At 45.8% G+C, this 20,437-nt stretch overlaps 1 protein-coding gene across 3 annotated transcripts in view; it reads right to left on the reverse strand.

Moving 5' to 3' along the window:
* The window catches only part of yki (Transcriptional coactivator yki), a 205,484-nt gene that overhangs the window by 70,663 nt on the left and 114,384 nt on the right, over positions 1-20,437 (reverse strand). The gene's annotated exons all lie outside the window — the stretch shown is intronic.

Below are 20,437 nucleotides of genomic sequence, written 5' to 3' on the forward strand. Positions count from 1 at the left end.
GGTGCAGTGAACACTATACAGTCAGACTAAAAGTAAAAGCAACCCGCCTTGACTACTAACCCAATCGCAATTTTCTCGGACAAGTATAGGACGGAACACAGTGTATACTGTCACATAGCAGTTCACTATACCGCCAGGGCAAGGCAGGCGCACGTTGCAGAGCTATTTCTGGTAAAAATATTTACTATGAATGAGGCGACGCTCGGGCCTAGGTCGCCACCTAGCGGTGAGTTAAGACGTTGACAAAATTGTGGTAGAGTTCACCAAACATGGGAACTTCAATTCTCAGCCAAGCGTAATACACTAAGCATACAGGGAGGACAAACTTCTAGTTCTAAGTACGCGTAGTGTTTTGTAAAGCACGAAAAACGTACTTACTGCTACAACGCAAAGCCCCAAGGCCGACTCTCGTGCACAGATAAAATGACTAGGCGCGCCGCAGTTTCGGTGGGGGCGACTTGTGTTTATTTTTACTTTCTAACAAACATCAAGACGCAAATTGGCGCAACACTCGAGTGCAGTGACATTTAGATCCTGCGAGGACATTACACGAGATAAGTGTTTCCGCACGTCCAAACGTTCCTCCATGCTACCGTGTTAGAGGGTCAACGGTGAAATACGTGGGCCGACGTAGTTAGGATAACGATGCTACTATATGGCATGTGAGCTTGCGACTGTACTGCATTCAGTAGGCGGCGCCGGGGCGGAGCGACTGCCGGAAATCTCGGGAAAAACCCAACTAAGGTGGGCGAGTTGGAATTAATGTACTGTAAACACAAGAGATCCAAACACACAGAATGGAGAGCCGCCACAATATTCCAACGATGGTCTCCACGACGAAAACTTGCGCGTCATCGCTGTGTTGAGGTCATTGACATAGGCGCAATGCGCGCACTCTGCGCCAGCATGAAAATCCCATCAGCTCAAACCGCGCTGCAAGTTTTAGGTACCTCAGAGCCAGTTCTCGCAAGCTTACACTGACATCAGAGTCGACGTCGAACCGAACTTTGGGACAGTTCGCCGTTTGAAACCTTCTGGCTATGCGCGGTGAACGCTCCTCCGTGCATGCGAATACATTGGATGTCCCCTGTATCCTGCTTAATTCATCAGTTTTTCCTCCAATTTGCCCTTCCTCCTTATAGTGTATCTAACCGGGTGCAACTAAGTTAACCTCCCTGCCTTTCCTATAACCTCCTCCCCCATCTCTCTCTCTCTCTCTCTTTGTTTTGTGCTGTACTCACTACGGGACATCTCCAGGTTGTGTCGATCTGTAGTAACTAAGCAACAAACCTCATCATATCTGACGTTAACAGCGGCGTATAGAAACTACAACAGCAGTCGGAGTGCGAACTTTAGCATAACTTGACAAACCATGGCGAAGGTACTTCTCATGGGTACCAATTTGGTACGATGAGAGTTAGTCTGAACACACTTCCTATTGCGCATGCGCAAAATGACCAAAAACAAACAAATGAAATCAAAGACACTGTTAAGGTAGCCAACAGACAAGCGGCATAATATGAGTGGCATAACACTTTGAAACAAGATGTGGCATACCAAAACGCAAACGACCCTAGTAAACAAGGTCAGAAAAAGATCCTGATTGCGAGCGCAAGTGTGCCCAATTCAAAGCAATGTTACGAAATGCTTTTTTTTTTTGTCACTTCAGAAGGACTAATCAGGTTCATTTATCGCTGAAACTAGGGCCGCATTTAAAACACTTCCTTTTCGTAAGCGCTTTCCCATGCCCTCACGAGTAAATATATACCGTTCAAGCTTTGCACAAGCACTCGAATCTTTGAGCGTGGGACGAAAGGTAGGGACAGGCCTTCTATACTAATTTAAAAAAAACCAATGAATGTGACTCAACACGGACTACTTACTACTTTCATTTTGTCCCACCACATATGTTTAACCGAGGTGCACTCAGGGAAGCTTCACGTGTTCGTCAAATAAGTTTTCCGTCTCTTTTCGGCACTCACTAATCAAAGGCTTTGATTTAACGCACGAAACATGGCCGAATCACCAAAGTACCATTGGAACGTAGCAGGCGCGCAGCCTTGACATATTATAGAGCTAGGATCCAATTACTGGCCGAGCGTAATTGCGTTTGGCTGGGCGCTTGCCTCACCAAATGCGAGGCTCTAAGCCGACCGAGGTCGGTTGTTATGTGTGCGTAGGTTAGCGGCGCCGTGTTCTGCGCAATCGAGGCACTGGGCGCGTGCGGGTACACAACGAGCTCGTCTGCGTTATAAATATCACTTCGGCCGTGCGAAGGTTGGCATAACTATACAGGGAGCGGCTGAAAACGACTCCCGTCGCGTACATAAACGTGGCATCCCCGAAACCCTATACAGATCGCGACAGAGTCCTATGCATCCTACTCGTCATACATTAGGCACAGCTTGTCAATTTAGAAAACATCGTCGCTCCCGTCCCAACAAGAGTCACTGTCAACTGTGGCGACGTTGCTGAAATTATTATTCCGGATTCTATTTTCACTGATGCACATTCCGAAACACACACGTCAATAACACGCATGTCATAACAGCGGAATACAGCGATATTTGGTGCAAAAACAATATTCGCACAATCATTTTAATACAGAACGTCTCTGCATCGCTCAGTATCAAATGAATGAATGAATGAATGAATGAATGAATGAATGAATGAATGAATGAATGAATGAATGAATGAATGCTAATAAGAATATTCAACAGCAATGCCATCACCAGCCAAAACAAATAGCGATTTACTTCCATGACATAGATATACGTTGCCAACAGAACTCATGAGCAACTAACTCAGCTAACACATACCTTTAGTGAAGCTTTAATGAAGGCAACGCTACTTCCCGTGTGCTCATGTATCATGTCTCTTTCAAAAACCCCACGCGAATCACACGACCTTAAATTTCAGCAGAAACATTCGAAGTCACTGTCTAATATTCAGCCTAACAGTGCAAGCAAAACACGTCAGCAGACGCGAATCTAAATACTTTAACTGTCGTGCACAAATATATCGGGATGCCAGCCCACATCGTTGAAAGGGCGCTACGGGGCCGCCATCACGAGCACCATCTCCGTCACTGGCCACGGACACGTTACGTCACCCTCACAACGGAACAGCAGCCTTCAATCATTCAGGTGAGTACGGGCCATCTCCGCCGACTGGGCCTAGCCCTAACGTCATTAACCTCAGAGAAAACGAGAGATAGTGGAGTCGCGCCAGTTCGAGCCTACAAGCCAGCCACCTCCCTATGCACCTTTCATTTATATTTTTATTTGATGTTTTGTTGACTTCCTTCGGCTTTGTGGACTTCTCCATTACTGGGCGTCACCGCGGTCCAAGAGTTGAACCACGCCGACGGCAGCACGTAGGCGACGCGGACGCGCTGAAGAAGCGGCGTCACGTAAGATGAATTTATTGCCCACATTAGGGTGACGTGGAAGAAGCATCCACTTATGTAGCAACAACTTAACGTGACCCGTGGCAGTACATCTCGCTCAAAAAAAAAAAAAAAAAGAACAGAGCACGAGAAAATCCTGGAATGTTTCACATTTGCGTTTGAAGAGCCTCCGAGAAAGCAGGCGAAGGCTTGTCGACCTCGAGAGCTTCCAACAAAACTAGTCATTACTCTAGAGCCATGCTAATTAATCAGAGATGACAAATGGTCATTCGCGTACCAGGCCAGATCTTTAAAAGAGGACTGCTTCTTGCGCATCCTATACTCAACATTAAACCGGTTTCGATGGTGACCATGGGCTGCGGGTCCTAAGTCTGATGCGCATTACATACGTAGCGAAAAAAGAATACCCACACCCCGGCCTCGACGTATACACACACTAATACTTTGAAACATGTTTGGCTGAGAAGGACAGAAACAGAGTTGTACGACATTGAGAAACAGAACTTCCCTTGTTCCTTGTTTTTTGCGCTCCTTTTGGTCCTTGTGTATTTAGCGCTTCAGATTTTGTTCCTCATATGTTTGGCTAATATTGCAGCGATTAAAACTTTGAGACACGATATTTAAAGCACACACAGTGACAGTGGGCACACACGCCCAACTGCAATATACAAGCCCCTTTTATACTCGATTATATTACGCAAACCGCATGTCATGACGCACAAAGCCGATATTACAACTAACAATACACGTTACCTCAGAAAGTACAAATAGAAAAACGAGAAGCATTTTGCCAGTGAGAGGCCTCTTGTTGGTTAAATACTTAATATCTCAGTCACTGCAGTCAAAATTAAGCTTCCGAAAACTTATCAACTCGAACATATTGAAATTCATTAAATCTGAATACCATGGCTGAATGCCACCACTTCACAAGCTGATATTAACAACACCTGCCATGAACAGAACAGCAGTCGGAGTGCGAGCTTTATCATAACTTAGCAAACCATGGTGAAAGTACCTCTCGTGGCACCACTTTGGTACGATGAGAGTTAGTTCAAACACTTCCTGTTACGCATGCGCGAAATGACCAAAAACAAACAAATAAAATCAAAGGCACTGTTAACGTAGCCAACAGCCAAGCGCCCGCCAGCATAAAGGCAAAATGAGAATGCGCACATATTGACAAATCCAAATAAAGAAACTGCATTCTGATCATGAAATACAGATAGATAAATTGCCACCTTTGTGCACCTAAGAGTGAAAAAAGTGACAAAGTAAACAGTAACTATGACTCGCGAAGGAGGATCTCAAAGCAAAACACCAATGTGCGCCTGATGGTACGAAGAGCAAATTTCCGAATCTGCCTGGGTATCTCAGGGTGACAATACGACGTTATTGCAGGCGGCACGGAGACAGGAGCTCAGAAGGCCGCATTCGCGAACTTGGGTCTCCAAAATTGCCATCAATCAACTAGCAAACAACAAACTTTCGCTGTGAAAACCTATCGCGTTGGAAGTAAAAAATAGAAACAAAAAATCAGCATTCACAAGGCTTGCTTAGAAAAAAAGCCGGAACACGGAGGAAAAAAATAAGCAAGAAGCGTAATAGGAAGAGTCGGCGAAGTGTTGGTCGAGCGTTCCCAGGACAGCCAATTTTAAGCAATCCTCCACCTGTAAAGGGTGCACCGCTGCAAGCTAACTCATATTGCGGAGAAGCTCTTTCTCTTTCTGTGAAAAAGAGGAGCGAAAATCGAAGTCGGGGATCCATTTTCCGAACATGCATTTTTCCTCAAAGCGGCACTATCTCTGAACTTTAGAAAACTACATTCAGCAACCCTCCAGGAATTCATAAAAAACAGCGTAGTTCGGTCAAATATTCTTAATTTCACTCTGTCAGGCCGAGAGATTTATGCCAGATATTGAGTTGGTATTTGCGCAGTTATTAATACACGCTTTCGTAGCAATGCAATCAAATAATACGCGTGTATCCCTTACACCTCTACGTCAATCCACTTAGTGATTCGTTCATTACCACAATGCCTCTGAGAGAAATCAGCCTCAACCTACAAATTTCTTTATTGCGCTAAAAGCAAAACGCTTCCCTAATTAACCGATGTCAGTAGTTTAACCAGTGCATCGGTGAACAACTTTACATGAGTAACCGAGGTGATATCATTTATTTCCTGAATATGTTTTTCTTCTTTTTCACGGAAAAGTCTAAGCCGCCTAATTAGACGAGCATCGAGTGATCACACGATATCTCCTACTGGACCAGCAATGATTTAGCCGCATCATCAGTCAACGCGACGAACATTAAAAGCCCTCCTGCCGTGCCAAGCTAATGGCCTACCTTTCCAAGAGCTCCAAAAAAATTTTAAAGGCTTATTGTATGTCAAGTTTTGGCTATGTAAGTCTCATCCCACATGTTAAATAACAACAAACCTAGCGTCATCCCACAAACTCGACATTTCTGGATGGTATCAATTATGCGGAGACATGGCGGCAGTGGGTTGCAAAGCTACGCTTTGCAACCCACTTTTTGCTCATGGGAAATCCTTCCCGCTAAGGATGCACATTTGGCCGAATCGGTGATCAATCATGTTGTGAAGAAGGGCGCGAAGTTTTGAACATAGACATAACTGCCAGAAAACACACAGCAGCAGTGCTATCAACTAAATGTTCCTTTTTAGAAAAGAAAAATAACATTTAACCAGTGAAGGTGAACTGCTGGAAAATGGTTTTACATACGTAACACTGACAAAACAGCAGCACATGATCGTTCTCTAAACTACACCCGTTAGAGCTTCCGAACGAGACCAGGCCAATATGATGCTTTATAAGAAGGCTTACGTGTTCGACTTGAATCCGGTATGCTGCGTTTGCTAAAGCATTACGGACATGGGAACAATTGAGAGAGTCACATAACACATTAACCGACGAATACGAATAATAAATGTTTAAGTCCCAGCAAGAATCAAACCCAAGCATTATGCGATGCAATCAAGTATTCGATCACAGAGTCGCGCGCCAGACCTCGGAGCTGCTTTGGAAAAATACCCTATGCAGGTGTGATGTTAGCGAAAGGTCAATTGCGGTTCAGTGCTGCCTGTCTAATGTTATGAACATTACATATGTACTGCAGTAATACAGGCGCATGTCGGGTTAGCGCCAATTGATGTTAAGTGCCACCCACTAAAGTTCGTCTACCTAGCACTATGCAAGGCTACGATCCTCACATGCAGAAGCGCTACATTTCAGCATACCCATCCTCCTTGCGCTGTAAATATCCAAGTTGCTTTTGGCATCGTTGCGCGATTGTAAGCTACTGGTTATACAAAACACATGTTACCGTTCAACATGCATGTCTGTGCGTATAACATTTATACACATGTTTAGCGTCATTTCTTAACGGGTGGCACATAAAAAATCGCAACCTCAGTCACTTTGCCTTCATATCCTTCGCATGAGATCGATTCCCAGGGTACATGGATGTGCTTTTTTTTTTCGTTTGAACGCAATGAATCTCACCGAAAACAAATCCGTGTATCCAAGCCAAAAGGATTCATTCGTTGCCAAATCATTAGATACGACCACCTGCTAACGTCTCTCAACAAGGCCCGGTACACTTGAAAACGAAGTGCAAGGGACGCAGCTATGAGAAAAAAAACATTAAAAAGAAGACAAGAATTCACTAGTGACGACAAGCGTCTAACCTTGATGTCTGAACTTTCTTTTTTTTTTTTAAGCAGAGCATCTCCTCGTGTCCTCGTAACGACGTAAGTGACACAAATAATGACTCACGTACACACTTGTAAAGGCAATACAACGTAAAAGCATACAAGAAGCAAAACGCTCCCTTATGAGATGTCTTTTGTCCTCCATGGCAACGGTTAACGTTTTTAACTAGAGCACGTCTCTGTTCCGGAATAAAGTTAGTGAATGTGACGTCAACACGCCGAACGGCGTCGAAACGCCACGAAAACTTGACGCCAGTTTCCTTTGCAGTTTGTTGCCGATCAGTTATAACACTTCAGTGCGAAGACTACCCAACGCACTAAAAGAGGCGTTCGGGCACATTGCTATAACTTTACTCATAGTGCTTCTTCTATGCTAGAAAAAAAAAAGAAAGCAGCGAGAGACTGGAAGGAAGCGCGACCACTATGCCGAGTGAAGAGATGAACCGGTAAGCGAAAAACAGGGGCGAGGACACATTTGTACCGTCCTTCATCCGCCACGGACACCCGCAACGGTTCCGTCTTTTCGACCGTTTCCCAGCGAGTGATCGGCGCCCACGAGCACGTCGCTCCTGGTCGAAGAAAGGCGGCACTTAGCAGATAGAAGCCGTACCACTCAAGGCAATCGGGCCCGGCTTCGCGCCCCAGGGCTACTGAACGCTCCATCCCCACTTCCCGTTTTCCCTTCACACTCGCTTTCGCCACTATACGGCCGACCTTCCGTGTCACTTGGAACGGCTTCGCAAACGGTCACAGGCTCGTCGCAAGGCTTCCGATACCATCTCTTCCCAAAGAAAGAAACAAAAAAAGGTAATAATAATAACAATAATTGCTGGCCGTTAGCGACGCCAACGCAAACCTCAACGCTCTCGACGCTTAAAAAAATTAGTGGGAAGAGCGACGATGATTTCGCCCACTCTAAGACGACTAAGAAGAACCGAAGAAAAAGAAAACGGATACAGATGCAAAAGGAGCAGACGAAACAAACACTTGTTGAGGAAGCTCCCCAAACGCGGTCTTCAAAGGAAGATCAACGGTTTCACGCAGCAGCCGGCTGCCTCGTCTCTCCTAAAACTAGGGTAGGCCAAGACGGCGCAACTGCGGCCACGAAATGTCCTCGTGGACAAGTCATCTGAGCGAGGAGCGAACTGAAGACGAGGCCTCGGCACTTTTTCTTTCTTTTTTTTCATTCGACTGCGTTATTCGATCAATTTGTTTCTGTGCGAACGCGTCGAGCAGGCGCGCACGAAAAGTGAAAAAAGAAAACGACGGCGTAGTTCGATAGCGCTAAAGGCGAATAGAAAAAGAAGAACGGGGAAGAACGGCCGCAGCGGCAACGAGAAATAAGACCCGGCTCGAAAGGCACGCAATGCAAAGAAACAGAACACTGAAATAAAAACAATGGGATAACGTAAGAGAAAAGTTCGAGGCGTGTCAGTACAGTACACGCACTCCCGCAACGACGGTGAAAGGAAATAGTTGAGAGGACTGAAAGCGTGCTAAGGCCATTTTTCGCTCGTCGGACGGACTTTACGTCAACAAGGGAAGCAGAAAAAAAAAGGAGGGGGGGGGGGGGCAAAAGAAACGCCTCATCTTTCTGAAAGAAGAAACACGAAAAGAGGGAGACTGGGAGAGAGGGAGACTGGGAGAGAGAGAGAGGAGAGAGAGAGAGAGAGAGAGAGAGAATGAGACTGGTAAAGAGATTGAACGAAAAAAAAAAAGCAATCCGCTCGCACAAGCAATGAGGCGTACGCTACGCCTCCAAGGATATAGGCTAAGACATCCGTGGGCATCGCGCCGAAGTTTGCAAGTTATCAAAAAGAAACGACAGAAGTAACGCCTCAAAAGATGAAGAGGCGGAAATGAGAGATGCCGAGCCGTTCTTTTTCTTTTATTCTTTTTTTCATCGCGTTACTTTCAACGCGCAGGCGGCGCAGCACGCGAAAATTCCAGACGAAGAGAATGGTTTCTTGAAGCGTTGCTTCGCACATCGCGGGATACTTTACACTCGTGGTTTTCCCGCAGCGACAAAAAAAAAAGGTAAATAAGAAGCTCTCGTTTAGCTCATTTGTCGCGCGAGCGCAGAGTTAAGACGCAACAAATAGGTTCAATGGGAGACAAAACAATGCGTGATGAAAAACAAAAAATGAGAGAAGAGGGAGCCGGCAGAGCCGGCGCGATACAATTGCAGCAGAAGCGGCGATACGAGCCTCACACACCATATCCATGACTGACGCTTTGAGAGAAAAAAAGAAATAAAAAAACCTCCGAGTACCTTCATCGTCGTCACCCGAGTATTAGACGAATCATTCATACACCAAAGAGATTTTTCGCTGCAAGGGGGCCGGCCTATCGCGGTTCATACACCGTAAACTTAACGCTCGAAAGAAACGTTCCGAAGGGGCTGCATGACGACATTCCGCTTAGCGTGCGTTTCGTTATGTTTGTAGCTTTCGCGTTTCATATACAGCGACGATGCTAAACGCGGAAAGCCAGAAAAACTCGGCTCCTCGGATGCCGGAAAGTTGGTTTCTTATATTACTCGACTTTTCGTCGTTGATGCGCTTTCAAACGCGAAAGCGCGCGCACGAATTGCACGGCTAGAATGAGTTGGAATTATTCAAGGAAACGAAGCCTGTGCAACAAAAGAAAAATTGGAAGCAGAAGAAGCGAAGCGCAGGAGAACGAAGCGAGAACGAAGCGAGAAAGAATCAAGAGGGAAATTGTTTTCCTAAAAACGGCCGTTTCATGGCATCAGATCAGGCATTCTGGCACGGCCGCGCCCTATATATACACGAGACCTGTATATTACTTCCATCAACAGTGCGCGGTTCATTTTTCACCTTTAGCGGTAAAACGGAGCGGAAACGACAAAATGAGGTCGAAACGACTTTCACTAAACCACAGCAACGGAAAGAGAAACAAGCTAGGAAACAAGCACACCAAAAAAAAAAAATTCCTTTTACATCATTGCCTAAACCACAACGCTTGGGAACCGTCTAAACCACAACAGTTGGGAACAGTTTTGCAAAGAAAGAGTGTTGGGAGCTTAGCATCATAAAACGGCGCAATGAATGTGGACGCAGCAAATTCAGAAGCTGGTGCAGATCCACGAAAAGAATGCCGATGACGGAGCGAAGCTCCACTGTCCAAATGATGAACTATAAAAAAAATGAAATCTACCTGTCCGTTCGTTCCCGGACTAATGCACGAACGGACAGACGGAGCGCAGCCGGGCAGATTCAGAGACAAAGTAGGGTCTATTTTAAAACTATGTGCACGCTATGAACGCTTTATATATCTATACACTTGTGTGTCAGTCCGACGGAAAGCTACGACAACGACGGCTTCAACGGGCATCGTAAGAGCCTAAGAAGATTCGCTCCCGACAACATACGATCGAAACGAAGACAAACCCGTACGAAGTATCACACTACACAACCTTTCAGTGACGTCTAACGTCAGAACACCGGACCTTGTTTACGACGCGCTCTAGTCGTGCACAGCACAATCAGACGTTTGAGTCCGGCGAAGCGTCACGGCGGCGTCACACGAGCGATCGTTCATTAAGAGTATAGCAGACGTTCTTCACATTCGAGTGAGCGACGACAGCAAAAGGTAACCAGACCCACAGCGTTGTTAGGTGAAGCAGAGTACACAACTCCGGATTGATGCATTTCTCTAAGAGAATGTAGGAGAGAAACCATGTAAAATTGCGTGACCAAAACAGAAGAGTTTCTTTTTGCGGTAGCTTTAATTAAACCTGATCATCGACGGTAACCCATGCAGATGCTCACATAAAGAACCGCAAAAAAAAAGCGTAGCGCGTGCACCTCCAAGAGACGTGCGTATGCATATTTAATAGTGTCTTACGAAAAGCTTGCAACGCAGTTGATCCACGAGCTTGCACCGATACTCCAAGGAAATTGAAAGAAACACAAGCAGCGCTGCGCAATGTTTTCATCGGGCTCTGGTCTTAGCGGACAAAAACTGCATAGTAGTTCTCGATTGTATCATAAATTACTCTACTGGTACCATCCAGGCTACGACCATTTGAAAAAGAAAAACGGAACAACAGGTGACGTAAATGCCGCACTGTTCACGTTTCTTTCAATCACCATAGTACGGTCGCAACAGAAAACCCACAAACCGCGGCGAAAAAAAAAAACTTCAACAACGAAACGAAAGAAAAAAAAAGACGTTATTTTGTTGTAGAACAAATATTCCCTACTTCAATAATATCCCCTAGTAGAACCTTAATTTTTGGATGCTGTCTTAAATCATTCCGAGCCCGTATGCTAAAACAATGAAGACAGGAAAAAATAATTAAAACAACAAATGTGTGGCACCAGTTGTCTGCGAACTTTTGCTCGAAACAAATCACGCCTCGGTAATCATAGCGTTACCGATTACTTGCGGCTACGGCGTCTCAATCGCTGTGGTGTTCCCCTGCGGCGGTTTCGGCTCCCAGATACGGAACACACATTTCGGTGAGGACGAAGTGCAAAAAAAAACGTAATCATAATCGCCGCTGCCACGTTCAAACGTAATGTGCGTGTTTAAATGGCGCGTAAAATCAACTCCGGTTGCATAGTATAAGCTGAGAAGTGTTTTTCTTAACTTGTTACATTTAGATAGTGTTCCACTGCACGTAATATAAAAAGAAACATCGGTCATACTCAAGCTTTTGCCACGAGATTACATTCATTTTTTCCAACTCATTTTTACAATAGAGTGCCCCAGAACAGTTACCAAGAAAAAGTACTATTTATCACAGGGTAGAAGCGAACAGCAGCAAGCAGCATAATACTATATTACTTCCGTAGTTACGCTTTCTTAACGCCAAGCTACGATGACAAGTCATAGGCAATGGCTGCAAAGAAAAACGACAGGCGTGTGCTTTTCTATGGCATCAATGTACGAAATTTTCCATCATAGGAATGCCCCCCCCCCCCCCCCTTCAAGATGCCCTAAAACCAGTGAAGCAGTTACATAGCGGCAAAAACGAACTGAAGCGTCTTCGATAAAATAGTGTATAAACAAGAGAAGAACTAAACAGAAATCTCCAGACACAATTTCGGGCCACGACAAAGAAGAAAGCAAGACGACAAAGCAGCAGAATGATAGATTGTTCTCACCCACGTCTCGTGTCCAAATACTGAACTACGACTCGCGGCTTCCCGACACCGTAGATAAGCCTAACGCCGTTCTTTTTCCTATGACCAGAATATTCGACCCGGAAGTCCCTGAGCTCACATATGAATGAGACTGTTTCGTTTCTTTCGATACACCCCCCCCCCCCAAAAAAAAAAAAAAAGCTCGTATATCGCTCCTTTCGCATGGAGTAACACTCTCGGCGCGCCTGAGCTGAAAGAGCCGGCTAGAAAGCGTTTTGAGATAAGAGAGACCCGTGCCCCATATCCATTCAGAGAAGGGTGCGGGACCCTAGTATAGTGTGCGGCGTAACGGAAGCGACGGAGCGACAAATATGAAAAAGAAAAAGAAACTTGCTTCGGATTGTGAACGGCGTAGAATATCTTAGAGTTATGAATGCTCTTCGTAGCGGTGTGGTCTTTCGATAATTATGTATCCAGTGCCGCATTCCGATACCTTGGATTTTGTGGGTCATTTCTTAACGTTAAGGAAGGTGTCCCTTCATGGTTCTTTACAACGAAGGATACGCGGAAGAAGCACATGGCTACTAAAGAACTTGTATGAAGGACTTGCACTAAATGCCTGAGAACTTAGGCGACGACTGGAGGAACGCAAGTAAGTTACTCACGACAAGCACTTACGGATAGATGGATCACTGAATCGTGAGTTGTTATTGAGATCATAAGTATCCCTCTAAAAAAGAGAAATAAAACGCAAGATGATCGCGCTATCGATCAACCTGCAACGATGGCTGAGCCCAAGCACGTGCATTATCGAAACCCGGGAAAATCTTGAATTATTGGCAGTGACCAGCCGAGTAGCCAGGAACAGATATACCCTTCTTAATGAGACCCTTCATCTTCACCTAAATCCCACATAACATTTTAGCTGTGCACCTGTTCAAGCCGACATTCCTGGCAAATCGTGCGCAGAAAGACGGGAGGGTTATGTGGTGCAGGAATTGGGCACGCCCCTCTACCGTGTACCGCCGCTACGAAGGAACGCGAGGACATTGCAGGGAGATAACGAAACGAAAGTGATGGAGAGCAGCGTTTGACGAGCTTGGAACTTGGAGTGGGTGAAAGTAAAGCCTAATAAAACAAACAGTGCTGAGGCAAGAAGCCAAAAAGGTGAAGGAAGGCGAGCGCTAAGCGAAAACTCCGCCTGGCGGAGTGGAAAGGAAAGAAACGAAGTAGGAGAGGTAGTGAGAAGTGGATAGGAGAAGAAGAAATAAATAAAGCGAAACAAAGTTTTTTTGGCGATGCGGGATTCGAACAGGTGTACCAACGGGCGGAAGAGGGGTGTCGTAACCACTGGGGCAAGTGGCATGTAAATTGGGAGAAAAAAAAGGGAAAAGTGAGCCCCGCAACTGTATCCAGTTCAGTGCGACACCTCAGCAGTATAGCTCACAAGGGAGCTGGATAAGGAGGGATTAAAAGGCATAGAGTGAGAAGTAAAGAGTGAGAAAGAAATAGATGAGGTACACGGCCGAAGGAGTCCAAGGACGGGGCACCCACTCGGCGAGAGCTACACGGGCTGAGAAAATCGCGGGCGGCTGGCTGATCGGCGACAGCTACGTCGTCGTCGGAGATCGCGGGCGGCACAACCATTTAGCACGGAATCTAGATAGCGAGTCTGTCGTATACACCCTGAGCTGTACAGGCACGGCGGCAGAGCAAACATTGGTGGGAACCATACGATTGCCTTCCCATGAGCGAGCGAACGAGAAAAACAAAGACAGAGTGACACACAATAGGAAACAGTGAGAGAGCCATAGTACATTATAGCAAGGGAAAGGTAAATAAGTGATGCTTGGTAGGAGGAAAAAGAGGAGATGAGATGGCAAAGCGCTGCATAGCACAGCAGGGAGTGGAGATATGCGGGAAAATAGGGCAATGTAGCCAATTACACCGGTTCCACAGTCTTCGCACCTCAAGCGCGTCGTATACGTACCACTCCCCTTCCCTTTATTTTTCTTATTTTTTAGAAGCGAAGCTCCTTATGGCGTGGCTTGGGCGTCCCTCGTAGTACGTAACCACCAGTGGAACATACCCGAAATAGGTATAACATTTGACCTCCAAGGTGGTGCCGGTGAGAGATTTCTTCTGTGCGTTGTTTAACGATAAAAGATAGTGCTCAATGTACATGTCAATGGCTGCTAATGGGTAATGAGAGACAGGAGCATTCGGCTTTTAGTTAACGCGCAGGCTGCGATCACCATTAGCAGCCATTGGCATGTACATTGAGCACTATCTGACAAGAAAGGCTTGCTACGTCATACTCGCTGGGCGTAACCTCCTTGGTTTTCAAAAGGTTTAGCGAGCGTTCGGCCGCAGTGCCATGAATACAGTGAACTAGTATATACCATGACCTCGAGGTGGTTAAAGGTGGGAAGTGGATCCGAAGCGCAAGCCGTAAGAAAGTGTGCGTGTGCCACCTCTCGTTTAGTCCTTGGAATGTCAGCTGGATGGCGGTACTTCTATATGGGGAATATATGATCAAAAGATGCGAGATGGTGGTACTTGGAGTGTTGAATAGATGGACGAACGGACACATAGACAGATGCATGGATGGACGCATGAACGGACGCAGAGGCGGCTGCATGGACGAACACAGGGACGGACGCACGAGCAGACGCACGCATGGACGGTCACAATGACGGACGCATGGACGGACGGAAGCAAGAACGAATGGACGGAGGAATTCTTCGCCCCACTCGCCATCATTCACTCCATGGATATTATGCTGCTATTTTTTTTTTAACAGAGACGAAGCAACCCTAGGACCTAAACTTTGCCGTCGACTATGTGTTGCCCCATTATATATATATATATATATATATATATATATATATATATATATATATATATATATATATATATATATATATATATATATGGTGCTTTGCCTACGAATGCGTAGGCAAAGTGTCATGCCTTTCTACGATACCCTGACGTCCGAAATTTTGAGAAATATTTAAAGAAGCATGCCTGACGTATTATATACTTCCTAAAGGTTATCACATATTTTTTTTTTTTCAATGCGTGATCCTCGTCGTCAACGGTGAATGTTACAAATGCCTTTTACATGCCCACAATCTTGTCTATTGTATTACATTTTTAATGGTTTCTTTAGTGTAGTCACGGCTGTTTCAAAGAATTTTTGTGACACTCACATGCTGATCGCCCGTGTTTTGTACTGACGTGTTCATACCTGCCCTTAAAAGCGGCCACATACTCTTATTTCTGTTAATCCTGACGAAGGCCGTGCCACGGCCGAAACGTAGAGTAAACAATTATCAAATTTTCGTAAGTGTGCTCCTTTATTACAATATATATATATATATATATATATATATATATATATATATATATATATATATATATATATATATATATATATATATATATATATATATATATATTGTACAGAAGCTGCCGAACACTGAAGTGGGTCAAACTCTCAAGTGTTCTCTAGTGGGTCTACCCAAAAAAGGACGCCGCTCGCGCTGGGAGTCCGTGCTTGGCCGTTACTGTCGCCATTGTGTAGACTCGCTGTCTGCCCGCTAATAAACGCCATAACAAATTGGTGGAGAGTGCTTCGATCCCCTTTGATGCCCTGGGAACTGCGTTCACGTACCCTGCAATCTACAATGCAATCTACAATAAACGCCATAACAATATATATATATATATATATATATATATATATATATATATATATATATATATATATATATATATATATATATATATATATATATATATATATATATATATATATATATATATATATACCATTGAGCACTCAAACTATACTCCTGAAATACTTCAATAAAAATTGAATAATGAAATAATAATTAAAAGGCACAATGTTCCAGGAACGAACAAATCTAGCTATCCACCTCCCCTCCGGAAAGGATGTGCCAGATTAAGCTGGAGGTCGGAAGACTTTCTCGTTAACCTAAGCGAACCCGCAAGCTACACTGAAAGCGGCATCGATAAATGCGAAGCCGAGGTCGCAGCCTCGCACTGACACTCATTAACAACATTGCCAGTTGCCAAGCACAGCCCTTCCTCTCTAAAGCACTGTTCCGACTAAAACTTTTTACGCGGCTTTCTAACGTAGCGCGCGATCACTGCCCTGAAACTGCATAGTTCGCGACCGCCGAAACATCGATACACGCTCATGTTCGAGCTGGTTTGCATTGCGGAGATGTACTAGGCTGTGCTTACAAATAGTTCGTTTCGGCGTAGGACGCTACGAACACTTAGATGCAGTGTCTCCACAACGATGATGATATGTGGGCTTTAACGTCCCAGAACCACCATATGATTATGAGAGACACCGTAGTGGAGGGCTCCAGAAATTAGACCACCTGGGGTTTTTCAACGTGCGCCCAAATCTGATCACAAGGGCCTACAGCATTTCCACGTTCATCGTAAATGCAGCCGCCGCAGCCGGGATTCGATCCCGCGACCTGCGGGTCAGCAGCCGAGTACCTTAGCCACTAGACCACCGCGGCGGAGCCAGTGTCTACAAAACGAGGACAGTAACATACACAAATATACCTCAAACGCATCTACAGAAATGTGCACGCCCACAGCATGTCCCTATATACCACATGGCTTAGTGAGAAAATGTGGCGGTCCGTGAGCCCGTGAATTAGCGGAAACTGTGACGGAGCCGAAATTTCAGCATACGCTCCTTCGAAAGGTCTCCGCGTTCGCACTGCAGCTCATTTTCGCGTTTTCCCAGCATATACTGAGAGGGATTACATCCACCGCAGCACGGATCGCATGTTATGAAATCATTTAGGTGTTCTCGATTTCACTAAAGCTACCGTGACAAAGCACAAAGTTCGAAGTCCGCATCTCAGAAATGTGGTAACAGGAGTATGAAAGGCTACAGCAAGAGATCTTTCCACGGCTCCAAGCTCGTGATAAACACTGGGGATGCACGTTTCCTCTTCTCTGGTTAACCATACGAACGAAGTGCTTAGGCGGTGTTTTTTTTTTTTTTTAGGCGTCAGGGCGCTCTGCTTCTGAATTATAAACCTCGTTGCAAGTACAGCTGCAACGGAACAGTATTAGCACAGGCGTCATATGACCGGAGCAGCAAAATCACTAGCAGCGCTCCAAGTGACGATATCAGCAGGAGCTGCTTTCTGCCAGCGCATCCGTAATGAAACGCTAACTGGACCCACATAAAAAATTTCCGTTCATAAGCCTTAGCCACTGGCCCGTTTCGTCTATTAATTGCATATCAAGTTTACGGATTGGCAAGAATCACGTATTAAGTAGACGTTTCTCGTACAAAGGTTTCACCGATTCCGGGATGGTGTTACGACTTTTTAACAACGGCTTCTAAGACGTAGACGTGATCCATAGAGCCGAATTATAAGTTCTCAGTAACACATTGTATACGTGTGAGAAGCCACGCGGAGATTAGTATTCTCCGCAGCGACACCGTGTGCTCGGAAGACAGCTTCCCGACAACTAACGCACCCCAAGAGCAGTGAAGCCTGCCGACGGTCGCTTGCAAAGATGCCGACACTTAAAACAGCCGGTACATACACCAGTTACGAGCACCGTTCATCGCAATCACACGCGCCAGCCGGCCACCCACCGATCATTTGTCAGCGCGGCCAACCTGCCAACTGCAGGTAACAAGGCGACACGCTTGAAGTCGACTAGCGCTTGCGGTGACAGGCGAGGCTGACATGTCCTGACTGTGAGTAATTAACTAGTAATATTTGCTTCTCTAAAAGACTGTCACATGCAATCCTTCGCACATTTCAATGTTACTAGCGACTATGTAACAATGTCGCAAGGACAATGCCGTGAAGCGTTGTTTGCATTCAAAATGCCTACGCAGATTAACTAAGAGCTAGGGGCAGATACACGTCGCTTATATAGCAGCAGGTTTTCGGGATCGTTCATGTAGGGTTAGCAGTTGCTGGGCTGTGTTTTATCGCAGACGATCTCCCGATTTACAAACCACTGCAGTGCAGTTCGACGATGGGATAGACAGCTTAACGTAGTTAATCCTGACTCGAAATCATCGTTTTTAGCAAATACAGTTGTAAGCTAATGATGAGAAAAATTCAGTGCTTATAGGCTTGTCATATATACTTTTTCCGCCGGAAAGTACATATCTCTGGCGTGTGAGGCTTGCATAATTCCCTGTAAAGTCGCTTGCGTCTCATGGCACACGCGCGTGTCGCGGACTAGCTGCAGTTAAACTTGACAGCCACCGAGTGAAAAGCGGCACTGCGCTCGCGCGGCCTAGCGCGGTGGCGTCGCGTCGGCAGCACCGCACGGCGGCCAGGTTATGGACGCGAGCGAATCATCTCTTCAGACCACGCAGGCTTCGGGGTTTTTCTAGTAGGTGCCAGAAACGGCACTTACGATAAGCACGAGTAGGATTGCTGTCGAGAAAGCCGCGTTGCTCTCCACCTGGAAGTCACGATCAACAAACACACAGGGGAAGAGGAAGACGATTCTGCGACGTGAGAAAACCAAGAAAACCGGCCGAGGGAACTTGTATGTGACCCCCTTTTCAAAGTGTTACGAAGGACAAAAAACAGCCCAAAGAGAGTGAGCCTGTAACGACGTTAGCGCACAGAAAATGATGTACCCGTGCAAATCTCACACAACGTCGGACAACAATCGTTCCGAACTGAGAACGGCCAAAGTTTCGGTGTGTGAAATAGGAATCGGTAATAAGCGCAACTGCTTTTTTTTTTCTTTTACTGAACAGCGTCATTTCTACGCTCCTCGCTCAATACTCATTCCGACGTGAATAGTGAGAGAAATACAAGAGAGAAAACTAGGGCGGTTCACTGGGGCCAGACGCGGTTTGAAATGCTACACTAAGAAAAGAAGGGCACACGAGAGTTATTTGTATTTCGCCCAAATCGAAACGCGACCACCGCGGGCTAGAATCGAATCCCAGCCTTCGAGCATGGCAACTACCACGGGCGGTTGCGATAGCTTGTTTTCTTTTTTCTCTCTATTTATCTCTTTTGTAACACGTCTGTTAAACGGCGTGAAAATATTTATTTTTTACTGTGAAGGTGACGTAGACAAAGAGAGAGGCTACTGGCGGCGCTGACTGGCGCTCCCACTTTTAAATGCCCATATACAACCCATGAAGTAGACGGGGGAGGGCAGAGGGGGTGCCACCGCAATTATTCGAAGGTCGCAGGTTCGCTCGCTGCCCACGGCAAGTTATATTTTCGTCCCTCTTCTTTCTTCCCCCTTACGTTACAATTACTTCTAATAACATCCTCTATACTTTCCTTCGCATTATTGTCTGTTAGTCAAGATTGTCTAGCAAAGAAAAAGGAGTTCCTTAAAATTTCCACGCTTTTTAAAGAGAGTCCTATATACGTGGCAAGACGAACTTTGCTTCCTCCCAACCATGTGGGGCTTCACTGTAACGCATGATACTGCAACACTAAGAAATAAAGTGATTAAAAAATGCATTTTACGAGCTATTTCAGCATAGCCAGTCTATATGATGAACAGTCCCCGAACACTGAGGTGTCTTCTCCATCGCATCGGTCATTGTGTTTTTCGTCACCTGGTTGGTAACCCTACAACATCCCTTCAGACGGCCAAAAGGTCACCATGGCTGCTAGATCCGCGACCGGTATGGCTTGAGGCAAGAATCGTGAATAGCGTCGAATGAAAGGGACGACGAGGGCCCAGGGCGTCGAGCGCCGAGGCTATTTCGTACGTGACGTCCCTTACTAGCCGAACAAGGCAGTAAGAGCCGGGATAGCGGGAAATCAGTTTTCCTTCTAGTGCGACGCGTCCTGAAGGAGGCGAACATCGAGAGAGGTCATCCGAATGCAGTGGTCGGCTCCTCGCTTTCCACTGTTCATGTCATCCCCCACCCTGAAGGCACCGATTCCGCTGGTGTTGCAGAAAATAGCGACGACGCCTTATTTTTCTATTATTCTCAAGAACCAGCTCACGTTGTAGCTGACGTCACGGCGGCAGTTGTAATGAAATGACTGCGGCGCGTGCGCATGCGAAGCGCAGTGGCGGCGGTAAGGTGGGCAAACCTTATGTACCTTCGCCGCGGTGACAATGCGTGGCGTCGCAATCGTATTCAGGCGGGGATGAAAGAGGAAT

The sequence above is a fragment of the Rhipicephalus microplus genome, chromosome 1 (genome assembly GCF_043290135.1).
Source record: "Rhipicephalus microplus isolate Deutch F79 chromosome 1, USDA_Rmic, whole genome shotgun sequence".
In the NCBI taxonomy this organism is placed as follows: Eukaryota; Metazoa; Arthropoda; class Arachnida; order Ixodida; family Ixodidae; genus Rhipicephalus; species Rhipicephalus microplus.